This window comes from Strigops habroptila, chromosome 3 (genome assembly GCF_004027225.2).
Source record: "Strigops habroptila isolate Jane chromosome 3, bStrHab1.2.pri, whole genome shotgun sequence".
Lineage (NCBI taxonomy): Eukaryota > Metazoa > Chordata > Aves > Psittaciformes > Psittacidae > Strigops > Strigops habroptila.
Window position 1 is genome coordinate 82,465,058 of NC_044279.2, and position 14,113 is coordinate 82,479,170.

The window sequence follows — 14,113 nt, forward strand, 5'->3', positions numbered from 1 at the left end:
ACATACGGTGAACAGCTGTATCGCAAATGCTGAGGCAGGCTGTGAATGAGCTCATACAGCTAAGGCTGAGGGAAGACAGCTTTAAGGCTCCCCAAAATGTCACTGCAAACAAACCTTCTATTTTCCCAGCTGAATCGCAGCCGTGTGGTTAGACAGTGTGGTAGAAATACAACAGTATACACCAAAATTAATAACTATGGTTCAGGTCATGAAATCACTGCAGCACATCTTAATTTCTCCCTGCTGCCTTTACCAGAACCTAAGTGCAGAATACATCACACTGCATCTGAATATATTGCAGTGTGCAGTGGGTAAACCCTTGAGTAATTTATCAAGAGTTTAGGTGTTAGGTTTGTTTATAGAAATGGGTAAGTGCTTGAAAGTTAGGAATTTTTTTCCAGTCTTATCTGAATCATCATAAACTTCCTTAAAAGGTAAGTTTGGAAGCATGCTTTCATGAAGGACTTCTAGTACTTTTAAGACCTCATTCTGCTTGAAAAGACCCAACGGCTTTGGGCCTTACCACAACACAGTTTTTCTCATTGTATTTCAGTAATGCTGTCTTGCTGGAACCTTAACTCACTGCAAATGGTCAAGAAGCAAGCCCATGCCAATACAGAATGTATATACATATAGGTAGTGTACAGTTATTTGTTGTTATAATATGTTCCCCTATTTAGCAAAAGCAGATTTTCAAAATAAAAGCATAACATTTGGTATTCTGGTTTTAAAATATAGATCACAATTCCTTGTTTCTTCTGATGACATTGAATGAGCACAGAAGAAGAACAGCCCAAATTTTACCCATCGCATACTAAAGGCTTTTAAATTATGTTAATGACTTCACTAAGGAGTCATTATTTTGGTTCCACTGTTAAGTTTAATTTACAAATCAGATTCTGATCCTGTATACCTCAGTGCTTGTCTGAGATGATAGCGCAGCCCCAGCCACTCAAAACTACACAAGTGCAGATATGAACATGAGCAAAGCCCACACTATGAAAATTTGTCCGTCAGCAGAGAGCAGATAGACTTCAGAGCTGCCACAGAGTATGCTGACTGCGCCTGGCCTGCTGTAACACACTGACTCACTCAGGTTTCAGTTATTCTGCCTCTTCCAGCTTCTGCTGATTTTCTATCTGATTAAAACACAATCAGTGTGACCGAAGTATTAGAAAAAAGAATCAAGGAACAGCAAACCTCAGTAATGTTAGGTTATGTTTAACTGGTACTGACTGAAAGAAGTCAGTGAATCTCTGCAGTGTAAATAGTATTGAAAGAAAAGATGTTGGGGAAAACTAAGCCTCTGTCACTTTAAATGTTATTAATTACAAAACCAAGCTTGGCTGCTGAGTGAACATTTCATTTTGAGAAATAAGGCTTGAAGGACCAGCAGTGCAGTTTGTCCATAGCAGGAACACTATAACCCAGTACAAATAATCATGGCAAGGCTGGCCTTCAGCACCATCATAAACTATTTATCAGCAAACTGTACTTAACTGCACAAGCTTTTCTTTTTTCCTTGCAGAGAGGTCACGTCTCAAAGCAGAGTTTAATTCTGCTAGTGGATTTCCCTTACATCTGTGAAAAAGGCACTATATGCTTGATGGTGATACCCAGCACACCAATGGAGTTTCACAGAATGCGAGACTGGTTACAAAACATTGCTTTGCTTTGCTTCCCTTTTGTGGGTAAGGTACCAGGTGCTGGCTGGGGCACTGGCTGGGCACCAGCCTCTTGGCAGCCCAGCACAATACAGCGTTATCCAGGCTGTTTTTGCAGAACCATCACACAACTGTAAATACACAGGGTTTCAATACACTTTGCATCTGATTCTGATCTCAGTTATCTCAGTGTAAATCAGAAATAACTCCCATGAAAGCCAATGGAGTTCCACTAATTTAAAATTAATGAGAACAGAGACTCAGGCTGAGTTCTCCCCCTCTCTTATTTTCTGCCAATTACTGCCTTCTATTAAGGCATATTTTTCCTTATGAGGCTACAAGCTGAGGTGGATTTCATAAACCAGCACTGCTTGCTCTTTGCCTCTTCATCACAGAATACCAGCATGGCTCTGCAGCCCCAGCCCCACCACCCCTGCCCACTACAGATGTGCTCAGGTGGGGGACATCTAGCAGTCAAAGCCATCTCAGCCATTCAGATAACCTAAGAAGAAAACCTGCAAACATATTTTCCAAAGCACTGAGGGCTGGATAGGTGCTAGATTGTTCCCTTCCTCAGTGCTAATACCAGTTTTCCTCTCTGAAAGGGATTTCTTCAACCTTGTTTGCATTTAAAGGCTATAGCAATGGAAGGCACTTTGACTTGATGCTCTGACTAGCTCAGAATCTGATTGTCAGGAAGGAAAACAAAAGGATCAAAAAAAAAGAAAAAAAACCAAACCAAAAAGGCTGTTAGTCTAGAAAGCCTTGAGGAAGGCATGTCAGGAAGGTAGAGGAAAGGCTTTCAGCTGGGTGATGTAGCATTAACCCAGAACTAAAAAGGGTGTTTTGTCTCACCTTTCTGAAGGCTGACAGGCCATACAGAAATTGTATTGAAGCTATTGTAGGTGACTAAATTGGGGCAGATAATTTATGCACTCTCAGAGGTGGCCTGACTACACTTTAGTACCAGGAATTTAACAGCAATTTTTCTCAAGTTTCTGTTACCATCCCTGCCACCAGCTCAGACCCTTATCAAGTCTGTTGGTGAATCTGGGATGAATTTTTAGCTTGATTATCTCCCTCCTTCCTGAAAAATGCAATCAAATATTCTGTGGCCCAGTGTGGTGCCAACAGATGCCACACAGGTAAAAAAAATAAGGGGGCAGGGGAGGAGGAAGTCACAAAACAGAAAGGAAAGAGAGGGAAAAGAAGGGGCAATATGAACAAACTCACTGCAGTTTGCTCGTTCCTTGACATATGTAAATAGCTTCAGCAAGTAGTGTTTCGGATGGTTCATTACTGTTTTCTCTCACCAGCATTTTGTGGAATGATGCTAACGCAGTTTTACTGGTCAGACTGTTAATATATACAATGCTAATACAATAATAAACATACAGAGTCATGATTCCAGAGCCAGGCTGTTGAAAGAGTCAAGCTTTGGAAACACAATGGTTTACTGAGGGCAGTTCCACCCTCAATCCCAGCAAGCTTGTTTATTTTTCCAGGGTCTTCTTATCATTGAGTATTAAAAACAACCCTTCCCTCCAAGAAGGGAACCACCCAGTAACACAAAGAAGAGTGCTCTTGTAAAGGCAATGTGCAGATAGCAAGAATGATGTTGCTATTTTTTGCTGTTGTAAGGCTTAATGTTTGCTCTCAGTTAATCCATAATAAGTCTATCTTTATTTCAATGAACTCATTCACAATATAAGTGCCAGAAGACTCTTCCAACAGCAATTATAGAAATAAGTCACTTTGACAACACTCTTATCCTTCATGTTACTGTGAAAGCAAATGAAAATTAGGTCTCACTAACTTCATGTTTTGGAATCACTAGATGCTGGCTTGGCTTTCTGATTTGATAGAAAAAGTCTATGCAAGATGCTATATAACCAGTAAGACACAGAAGGGTCCTGGGCTTGCTCGAGAGCCAAGGTCCATTACAGCTGCTCACACCAGGCTGCAATGGAAGAGGCTGGCATGGACACTTTTCCTTTCTGCACTGCAGAGCATGCAATCAAACCTGCTTTTTTGATGGTCCCTTTCTATGGGCTGTTTAAAGAATGATCCCTCCAAGCAAGGCAGAAGTTTCATTAGCTAAATATAACAGCTCTCCCAGCCAAAACCATCAAAAACACAGACAAAGTGGAACATTTTGTGATTAACAGCATTGAACCTGCACACAAGAGAAGCATATAATTGTACTCTGGCATGAAATGCTGAATGGATGTTATTATGACTAGTATCAATCCCAAAACATAGAAGGTTTCTTCCCAAAGTGTTAGGTGCTTCGACACAAGTGGGCAAAGCAATACTTGCACTTTCAGTGTCTTAGAAGGGGCAAAGCTCTCACAAAATTCACAAATGCAGCTCTAAGCCCTGTTAGCATCAATGAAGCCAAATAAATCTGCCTGTAATTAGCAAGGTGGGGTTGTTGGGAATGGTCACACAGAGAAACACAGTCTCTTCACAGCACAACTTTTTCCTCATTGCCCAGTCAAGCAACACTGAGCACCATCAGGATCTTCTACAGATAAGAGAGGGTTAAATTTCTATTGGGTGTCCCTCCATCAGCACTTTTCTAAGTGCTACATTTTCTCTGGGGTTTTTTCCCTAGATTTACAGCTTCTAGTTATAATTGATCAGCCATATACATATCATATAAACTGCTAAAACAAGTACTGTATAAATAAGTGGGAAAAGTCATCCAAGGCCAGGAGAGATTGAACAACAAAATGTAGATCAATTACCCCAGTTCTTTGCAGACTGTGGAACTAGGAAATGAGCCTTTATGCTGCCCACATATCATTGCTTACTTCTGGGATTTGGAGCGCAGAGTTTGAAGGATAATCATTCATTTAAGAAGGTACCAGAAGGATGTCTTGATAGGGCTCTGTAGTCCGAGTTCTTTTAGGTACTCTGGCGAAGGGTGGTACTATTGAGATGAGGTTCAGACAAGGAAGATTTGGTAGTTTTTAAGTGTCAAGTAACCAATGATTCTTTTTGCTTTGGGAATGGAGATTTCGTCAAGAATGTAGCATGTTTTAAGTGGGGAAAGGAGGGGAGGAGAGGATAAACCACGGCTGGTGTCCTTTGGGAAAAAAAACAGGGAGTGGCAAGTCTGAAGTGGGGAGCTCCTTAAGACAGTCTTTCATGCGGTTCTGCATCAGACGAATTTATTTACATTGCTATTTCAGCATTTTTGGTTAGTGGGTGACCAGAGCATTATGGTGTAAAACAGCTTATGCATATTTTTCTCTTTGTTCTTGACTCTTGACTCCAAATCCCATTGGCCCAGGGAAAAGCTGGGCCATTAAATACTCATTAGATACATTAATGAAGGCTACTGCTGTATTTTTGTGCATAACTTGAAGAAAGTTTCAATGCTTTGAGCCGAGTCCTACCTCTCAACCCAGTATCACTACTTGTGTTTCCATTTCAGCTCATGAATCTTTGTGGATGCTCTTATTGTAAGGAGGGCTCTCTCAGCACCTGAATTCAGGTATAAACACCATCCCGTGCATGCATCTCTGATTTCTGTGCCCAGGAGCCTGAATGTGTGATGTGGGTTAGAGCTGCAGCACACTGCAAAGAGCTGCATGCTGCCTGGCCCCTACACACTGCACCACGTTCCAGAGAGGTAGGTCCAGGTACAGCTGGGACTGAAAAGGCTGGTTTGTTGAATAAGGAGAATTTCATTAAGGTAAAAAGCAATGGCATCTGATTTTTTTTAAAAACAAAAGTTCTCCTCTGTCCATTTTGCACATGCATGTTTTCTTACATATGCAAACCTGGAGTGCAGAGTTTGACAGAGCTCTTTTCGTAGCAGCTGCTGGAGAAATAGCACCAAATGAAAAGCAGTACACAAAGAACTTCATTAGCCCATTCTGCAAGACTGAGAGTCCAAAAGAGACATTTGCTAAACATGGTGTCTCTTTCAGCACAGGCCTGGTGGAAACACTAAAATTAGGATCAGCAACTACCATAAACACATGGTCCTTAAAACATCTGAAGACAAGCAGTTTGCTTGCTGTCACTCATTGCAGGGAAAGGAGGCCAGTGCTGGAAGTGACACAAATCAATACTGCATGCTCAGATTTCAGGATAGTGGATATCTTATAACTGAATAAATAACAAATACTAAAATATGTAATGACTCTAAAACACTGCTGAGAAATTTATTTGCTGTTTATAGCATTTTAAAGACAAATCTGACCAAAGGATGAGTTGTCTGCTATCAAATCCAGCTTTCAGAGCTCATAAGCTCTCTGTCATTCACCTGGAAGGCTCACTCTATTGTGGGACTGAATGAGCTTATAGAAGCGATGCCCTTATCCCATTGCCAAGGCAGGAGGGAAGCAGTCTGCAGCAGCTCTTAGCCCGGGAGCCAAACCAACAGCAGGAAACATTCAGAGCAAGAACATAGTGTTGAGATTTTGTACTGAGCATGGTCCGATGGAGTCTGTGTGTGCATGCACATCTGTGACTATCAGGTAGCTTTACTGCCTTACCCTGCAGCAGCCTCACCTCTCCTTTATTTCTCTTCTTGTTCCACTCTGGTCACTCACTCAGTTACATCCAGCAGCAAAGTCCCTGATGTGCTGTGGCTCTCCTGTAATAAAGCCTGCCTCTTTTCACCAAGCTGATGCCCCTTTTACTGCTTGAGGTTGGATATGGCTCTGGGCAGCCCTGGTCTGGGCACTGATGGTCACAATGAGCACTGCCAGCTCTAGTCTGCGAGCTGCACTGAACACCCAGGGTTGTTCAAGAAGCCAGGTTTGGTTTTCTTCTGCTTGATTAGCTGGGAGATAAAGAAGCAAATTGTGTAAGGTCATGTAAATCATCTCCGAGTAGACTGCGAACGTAAGTCAAAATCATCACAGAGACTCTAGATAACTGGTGGCTGGACTCAAACTGTCAAGAATAACCTAAAACACCTGAACACCTCATGGAAGTTTAAAGAGCTAAATATTTGGGATCAAGATCATTTGGAAATGATCAGACTTTATGCAAGCAACAGAACATCCTCACAACATAACATGGTCTCACCACACCCTCACATCTCACCCCACCAGAAGGACACCTCACAGCTTAGCTTGTTTTTATCTTTTAATTTTATTTTAATTCTGTAGTTACAGAGTGCTAGTTCAGATCCCCAGCAGAAGAGATGCCAAGGAGCAGCGAAGTGATCCCTAAACCCCAGGTTGCACTCTGTAGGGCCGTTCGCTTGCTATAAACATCAGAAATCAAGGATAAAGAGGAAGGAATGTGTCCTACCACAGCTGCTCCCAGGGAAGCAATCTTTGATGACATATAGTGTGGAAAATGTGTCAAAGTGGTTTTAGCAGGAAAGAAAAAAACATGATGGAGAGAAGAGTGGCTGAGTGACAAAAGAGTCATGAAACAAACATCCAACCACTAATAATTTGATGGGTTTATTTGTTCATACTATTCTGCTGACATGGCATATTCCCTGCTGATTGCACTCGCCATATCAGTGCTGAAGTCTGGCAAACTAAGAGACTGCTTTCTCTGTAACGGAAAGTGATTCTAGTCAACAGGCAACTCCTTGTGTGTCACCCATGTCTACATGTGAGATCAGTATAATCAAGAAGGGACCCTGAAGGATGAGGTCATTTTGGGTTGGTTTTCTGCAGCAAAAGGGTGAGTGGTACAGCCTCTTTGGTGCAGCTGTAGCTGTGGCAATGCCAGCGCCGATTGCCTTTCACACCCTCACAGCTCTGTGCTGGCTGTGAAAACTCACAAGCTGTTGCCTTTAATGATCCCATAGCTGGGAAATCTTTTCGCTGGCAGTGGGATCTGCATGACCTTAAAACAGTTATTCAGGTAACCTGTGCCTTCTGAAAACAGGGCTGTATGGCCCCAAAACCTGGATGTACAGCATAGTGCCAATCATAACCCTACATGGAATCAAAAAAAGATCGAACAAAACCCAGTTCTGCATGGTGGTTGACTATTTTGACATCAAATTAGGTCTAGAACAAAGAAAAGCTCACACTGGAAGCTGAACCCTGGTGTCTTTCAAAGGTGGACAAGGATTTCTCTCTTCCATGTGGGTTTTGTCCAATATAGAAGGTCAACTGGAAGTGGTGTGGGACCCCACCAACCATATTTTAAGCCTCAATAGGCAGGGGAAAGAACTCACTAGAACAAAGGAAAGTACAATAGAGCAGTTAAGTCCATAAAGGGCTACAGAAAAAGAACCTTAAAAGATTTTTTTCCACAGAGCTCTTAGAGTTTACAGGAATGTAAAGGACCCCTTGAAAACATAGGGTTGCCTGCTGCTTTTTGTTTAGGAACCTCCATCCAGCCATCACAGGAAAGATACACAGCCTGCTGGACGTTTCCCTAGCAGTTGTCATTTTAGGTAATGTAAATAATGTTTTTTACATTAACATCTTATTTATGTAGAATCTTCTGTCTCAGCAGATGTCCTACAGCTGTAGGTGTATAAAATACAGAGCAGAGCTGGGGGCAGAAGAGTAGGATCAATCTCTTCCTTATGCAACTAAGGAGGCAAACCAGCGGAGCTGCGGAAGTGTTATTAGACTGCAAACTTCACGTGAGCCAAACATTGGATCCAGAGATGAGGTTCTGTTTGATTAAGATACTCTTTGCCTCACCCCTTGATGTCCTGTATACTATATTTTTTAAAGTCAAAGACGTAGAAGGAGTCTAACAAATTATTATTAGAGAAGTAAAATCTTTTTTAGGTAGCAAAAGCGGTTCACAGGTGGCAACCCTGTTGGTTTGCTTCAAATCTGGTTTTTATCCCCTCAGGGATACTGTCATGCTATGGCAGTCAACATACACAGAGCAGTGTAGAACCAAAACATCCAAATAGCCCCCTTGCCACTCAGTGAAGAATAACAGCATTTACAGACCACTGATGTTTGTAAGTCGGTTGCTTTTTTAAAGAGCTGGAGCATCTTGTCCAAACCAGCAATTACCACACGTGACAGCACATGTTTGAAATGCACATTTCCCCTGGCGTGCTGTTTCTCTGCTTGCTTGTGAGCCCAACTGTTGTTATATTAGGCCTTTTCTTTTCTTTAAAAGCACAATCGAACCCTTACTGTGTTAATTCTGAAATACAGCAGCCTGTAGCTGCTGAGATCTGCACGTGCTGTCAGTATCTGTAAGGGCACAAACACCGATTAACGCCACGATGCTCTAATAACTGTGGCCAAAGGTGAGCAGGCGCGTTGATAATACCACTGGGTAATTAGCAGGGAAATGCCTGCTGTGTGTAAACTGTGCCATGGTAATTGCTAACGGCTGCACACGAGCTCCTTTTATACCTGGGCTGGGACAAGTGCTGCACATGCGGGAGTGCTCCCAGGATCTGCCTGTGGCAGGAAGATCCTGATGGCTTTAGCCAGGTCCTTGTGAAGGTAGGTGAACCTGCCACACAGCACCTCATTGCTGCCAACCCCAGAACTCAACAACTTGTGGGTGGTGATCAGCTAAGCAGTAAAGGTTACACCTCCCTAGGGATCCCCAGGAGCTCCTGGCACCAGGCTATGCACACAGATGGTATAGGAGAGCTCCCATGCAAGCCCAGTCTTGCTCTGCCTGAGCTCAAAACTGGGTCCGCATGACCAGTTCTAATGCTAAGGGCCAGACATGAGCACATTGCTGGAGATAACACATCCTCTTCTCTGACATCGAAACATCAGGGGTACCTTCCACTAGACCAGGTTGCTCAAAGCTCTGTCCAACCTAGCCTTGAACACTGACACAACTACTCTGGGCAACCTGTGCCAGTGTCTCACCACCCTCACAGGGAAGAACTTCTTCCTTATATTTAATCTAAATTTACCCTCTATCAACCCTTCAGACCAAAAAACAGTACGAGGCAGTTAAACCCAGGAATCTGCACTATTTGATATATTAAAAGCATTTATTAAGGGCAGATTTTAGCTTCATAAACTGGCTTGTTGTGCATGAACTCTATGGTTTTCCTTATTACCTTTGTTTTTCAGGCACTATAGTCTCTGCAGTGTTGTTTTCACAAAGTGACAGCGTCTCCTGCCAAAGGGCAGAGAAATGTTGATGAGACACATTGGAAAAAGTTCTCTCAGTCATTGTACCATAGCTTTTCTCTTGTCATTGACATTTGCCAGATTAAAAACTCTCCGTGCTTCACAGAAGTCACAAAGTCAATTTACAAGTGTAAAATCACCCCCCAATCCTAAACTCCAAAACTAGCTCAGAGAAGTCCTATTAAAAATCCAGGACATAGTGTACTGCACGAGTAGAACAGTTAAGTATGCACGTCTAGCTGTTTCATGGGTGGAAAAAGAAAAATCGACACAATTACAGATTTGTCATACTCCACTACTTTCTTCAGAGTATTGAATGTCACTTAAAACAAACAGGCAAGTTCCCGTGACAAACATCCAGGGACATCTTATAGTCAAAGCAGAAGCAACCAAAATCAGAAGGCAAAGGAAAATTTGACAAAGCTTCAAAACCTTGTCAGATGCAATTATTCAGTAAGTGTACTCGAATCAATGAAAAAGAAGAGCACCCTTCACTGCAAACTGTTGAGCAGTATAGAAAGGTTTCACGTGCATTGCTATCTGCAGCATTAGCTTAATAAAAACCTGCCATGGTTTTAATGTTAGCATTAAAACAGGCGAACAAAACCAATAATGAGAAAACCAATCGGGGTACAGAACAGTGAACAACAACAGGATTTCTGCTAACACTAGGAAAAGAAATCAGAGTGCATATAATTTAATATAATTTTCCTCATAATAAACCACTCCTTACTGCAATTAAAAACTTCAATCACAAAAAGCAGTTATGTTGAAGTAATGAGAATATTTCTTACCTCTTTCACATGACTTGAGCTGCAAACTACTTTGGAATAAAAGATAGACCAAACCCATAAACATAAGAGGATTAGAAAAGTCCTGGATGACACCCACAGTGTATGATTTGCCATAGCTGAAAAGTAGATCCCTAATAAAACTGAAGCTACAAGTTTTGAGCATCACTGGCACTTACCGGGAATGACTTCTTCAGGAGAAGTACGGAACAATTGTCATCCTCTGGGACCTGTTTGTTCCCTCAAGCTCTGTTTTCTGCGTGCTGTGCTTTGAGTGATTGGGTGGTGCTGTTAGTGCAGCCAGTGCACTATAGATTCTGTAGGTAACTTTAACAGAAGTATATTCGATATGGATAAAATAATCTCGTTATTTGGTTTTCTGGTGGCATTTCTCGGAAGCCAGAAGTTTATGCAATTTCATAATACAATTGCTGAAACAATGGGGTGTCCTGTAGGTTAGATTTTTCACTTTTAAAGGATTGCATTCTTACATGCCTTAACCCTTGAATGTTTTCAGTTTTGATTAAATCTCAAACAGATTAGCCTCCTTCACTTCAGAAGACATTCATGTTGAGTTTCCTAAAGACAGGGAATTCTTGCTAGTGATTGTCATTGCTTCTGCAGCCAATCATTAGAAAACATGCTGATTTCCCGCAAATAACAGGTGTTATTTGCTCACCTGTTCAGCCAAAAAGCTTCTGAAGAAGAACATGGATAACAAGGAAGGTGACAGGAACACTGAGAAGATGACAAGCTTTTGCCTATCCTTTTTCTTAGTGGCAGTAATGGGTTAAGGCTGAAATGTCAATCAATATCCCATTGCAAAAGCACTTCCTCCCTTATAAATAAATACTTAGGCAGAAATTCACAGGCAGTTAGGAATGCTGTCCTAGCAATATTGCAAACAATGAATTCTACAGGTGTAAAAAAATTGTAAAAATTGTTCCTTTTTGCTTCTTAATACTTATACCAGCAGTTATTTTGAGAGAGACAAACCATACCAGTTCTCACTTAGCTTTCTACAAACTGTGAGGAATTCTTACACAATGATGCTGTCATACAGTGTCTCTGCCAAGGTTTAACAAACTGTTTTAATAAAGACTTACATTATTAAGAGGGAATTGTATTTTAAAGGAAATTACAATCCATATTTGGAACTATTCTAGATCATTACACCAAAGTATGCTTTTTGAATGACTAAACAATATCCATTCCTCATTTGGTGTATGTTCTCTTATATTAATGTTTGGTTTTTATATTAATGTTTATTTCTTATTCCCTAATTTGCTGTTTCAGCTAATTGCACAAGATATGCAGGAACAAACACTAATTACTAAATCAGGCTCTGGCTTTTAAAAGACTCAGGGGAAATAAACCAGCAAATGGGAAGACAGAGACCTGTTTATTTTCCCTACTCCTTGTCTGAAGGGCTGCGCAAAGAGTCACAGTGTTTTAAGAGAATGCACAGAAATATACAGAACAGTGGCTTTTTTTTTTTTATTACCAGGGCAGAGGAGAGGTTGCTAATCTGTTTTCTAATCATGGAGTCTTGCCAGGGAATTTGCCAGGTATGAATTGCCATATGGAAAGCATGTTCATGAATGCCTACATACGTACGTTGCGATGTGTATGCATTGACTTACGAATGCATGCATAAAACCATTCTCCACTGTAATTAGAATGTTTGTTGACATTTCTTTTTTCAGGCTACATAATAGTTGCTAACCCCACACACCTGAACTGCTCCCTTGTACATGCTGTTTGTGGCAACAAGGGTGGACATCCTTGGAAATATATAGGAAATTTTCATTCCATCATGGCTTTCTGTGTTCTGCTGCTGCTCCCTCAATCTCCTCTTTTACTCCTGGCTTTTCAGCCTGGCACATCTTTTTCCACTGAAGTTTCTGGTCTTTACCGTTTCCACCCCAAGCTATATCACTTTCTTCTCTTGACAATTTTAACACAGTAGTTGACACAACTTGTGAGCTGTGTGACATACTAGACATTGTCCTAGGGGCTCAGGCAGAAATCTAGAAAGGCTGCAATGATTTTGGCTTTTCATTGGTATGCTGTTGATTTGTCCTGACTGAAGAAAATTTTTGGATGCAGCGTTTTTATTTTCATTTTGTTCTAGCTGACACTGATGACTCCCTGAAAATGCTCCCCCTAAAGGATTTAAAGTTAAATGCATTTACTTAGGCCTTCCTGTTTACCGGTGGTTAGGAGTCATTTCTACTCATTCTCCATCCATTGCTAGTTGTGCTTTCCACTTGTAAGGGAGGGGGGAAAGCAACATCTTGTGGGATCATTGTTTTGTCCTCTACTGAAAGCAGAGAGCAGGAAGATTGCATAAGATATGAGGTAATGCAGAGCTGCAAGCACCTACAGTATGACCCATAACAACCACAAAGAATAGGCAGAGCATGCTGCCATTAAACTGGCATAAAGCACCATGCAGGGTCCTCCTGCAATCAGCTCTTCGCCCGTTCTCAGCTGAAAAAGAGCTTGAGGAGTTCGAGCCAAATTGGTGGAAACTTCCAAAAATTGCATCCATCCCCCAAAATTAAATACTTCCTTGGGACCACAGATCGAGAACCTTCTTCTTCCCCACCAGTAAATGGCAAATTAGAGGAACAGATTTTGTTCATTCCTGTGGAATTACCTCAGAGTGGTGCCTGGAAAACAGCCCTTCGCTTTGGTCTGAGGCAAAAGATAGCTTCACTTTTAAACTTGCTCTCAACTAAGGCTCTTGAATAACTCAAAGCATGCTGTAAGAGCTTCTGGCCCTGAGTGCTGGTCCCAACTGAGGCCTGCCTGGTGGCCAGGTCTGACAGGTACCATGCACTAGATGGCTTCTATGCTGTCTCTACTAAAGGTATCTCACCATCAGCTGGTTAAACCTCAAGCAGTTTCCATCATTAGCAGTAGACCACAGTTGTCAGAATTTTCTTCCCAATGAAGAACGCAATCAAATGAAATTTGATTCTGGTTTTGTGTCAGCAGGTTGCCAAACTATCTGGCACTACTTTTGTGGACTCTTCCCCTTACATTTAGAAGTTGTTGAGAAATTTGCCTGCTACTATTACAGCGCTATTATTTATTTATTTATTTAGTACATGCTCTTAAATTAAACGCATGTGGCCATAAAATTGAAGAGTGATTCTGTGGAGAATTTACTTTGTGAAGGTCAGAGATAAAGGTACTTTTAAACACTAAATCCAACTTAGAAACACTCTATCTTTTATCTGTGGCTGATCATCTCAGTACGAAAGGATGATGAAACCTGGAAGTCACTGGGAAAGAGAAAAGGCTATAAAAATGACTAAGAATCCAACTGGATTTGTTTGCTGGAAAGGCTCTCATAAGGCTTGGCTGGATGAAAGTTCATATAAAACACAGGAAAGGCCAATTGAAGGCAAATATCCAAATTTTCAAAAAAGACAGGCTGTGATGCTCACTAACAACCTGAACACATGCTGTCAGTCATCCTCATTAAGTGCTATTTATAGAAGACCAAAGGAACAAAACGACTTCACAGAGGAAAGATTGTTGAATGAATACATAGATGTATATGGAAAAGGATTAAAGGGTG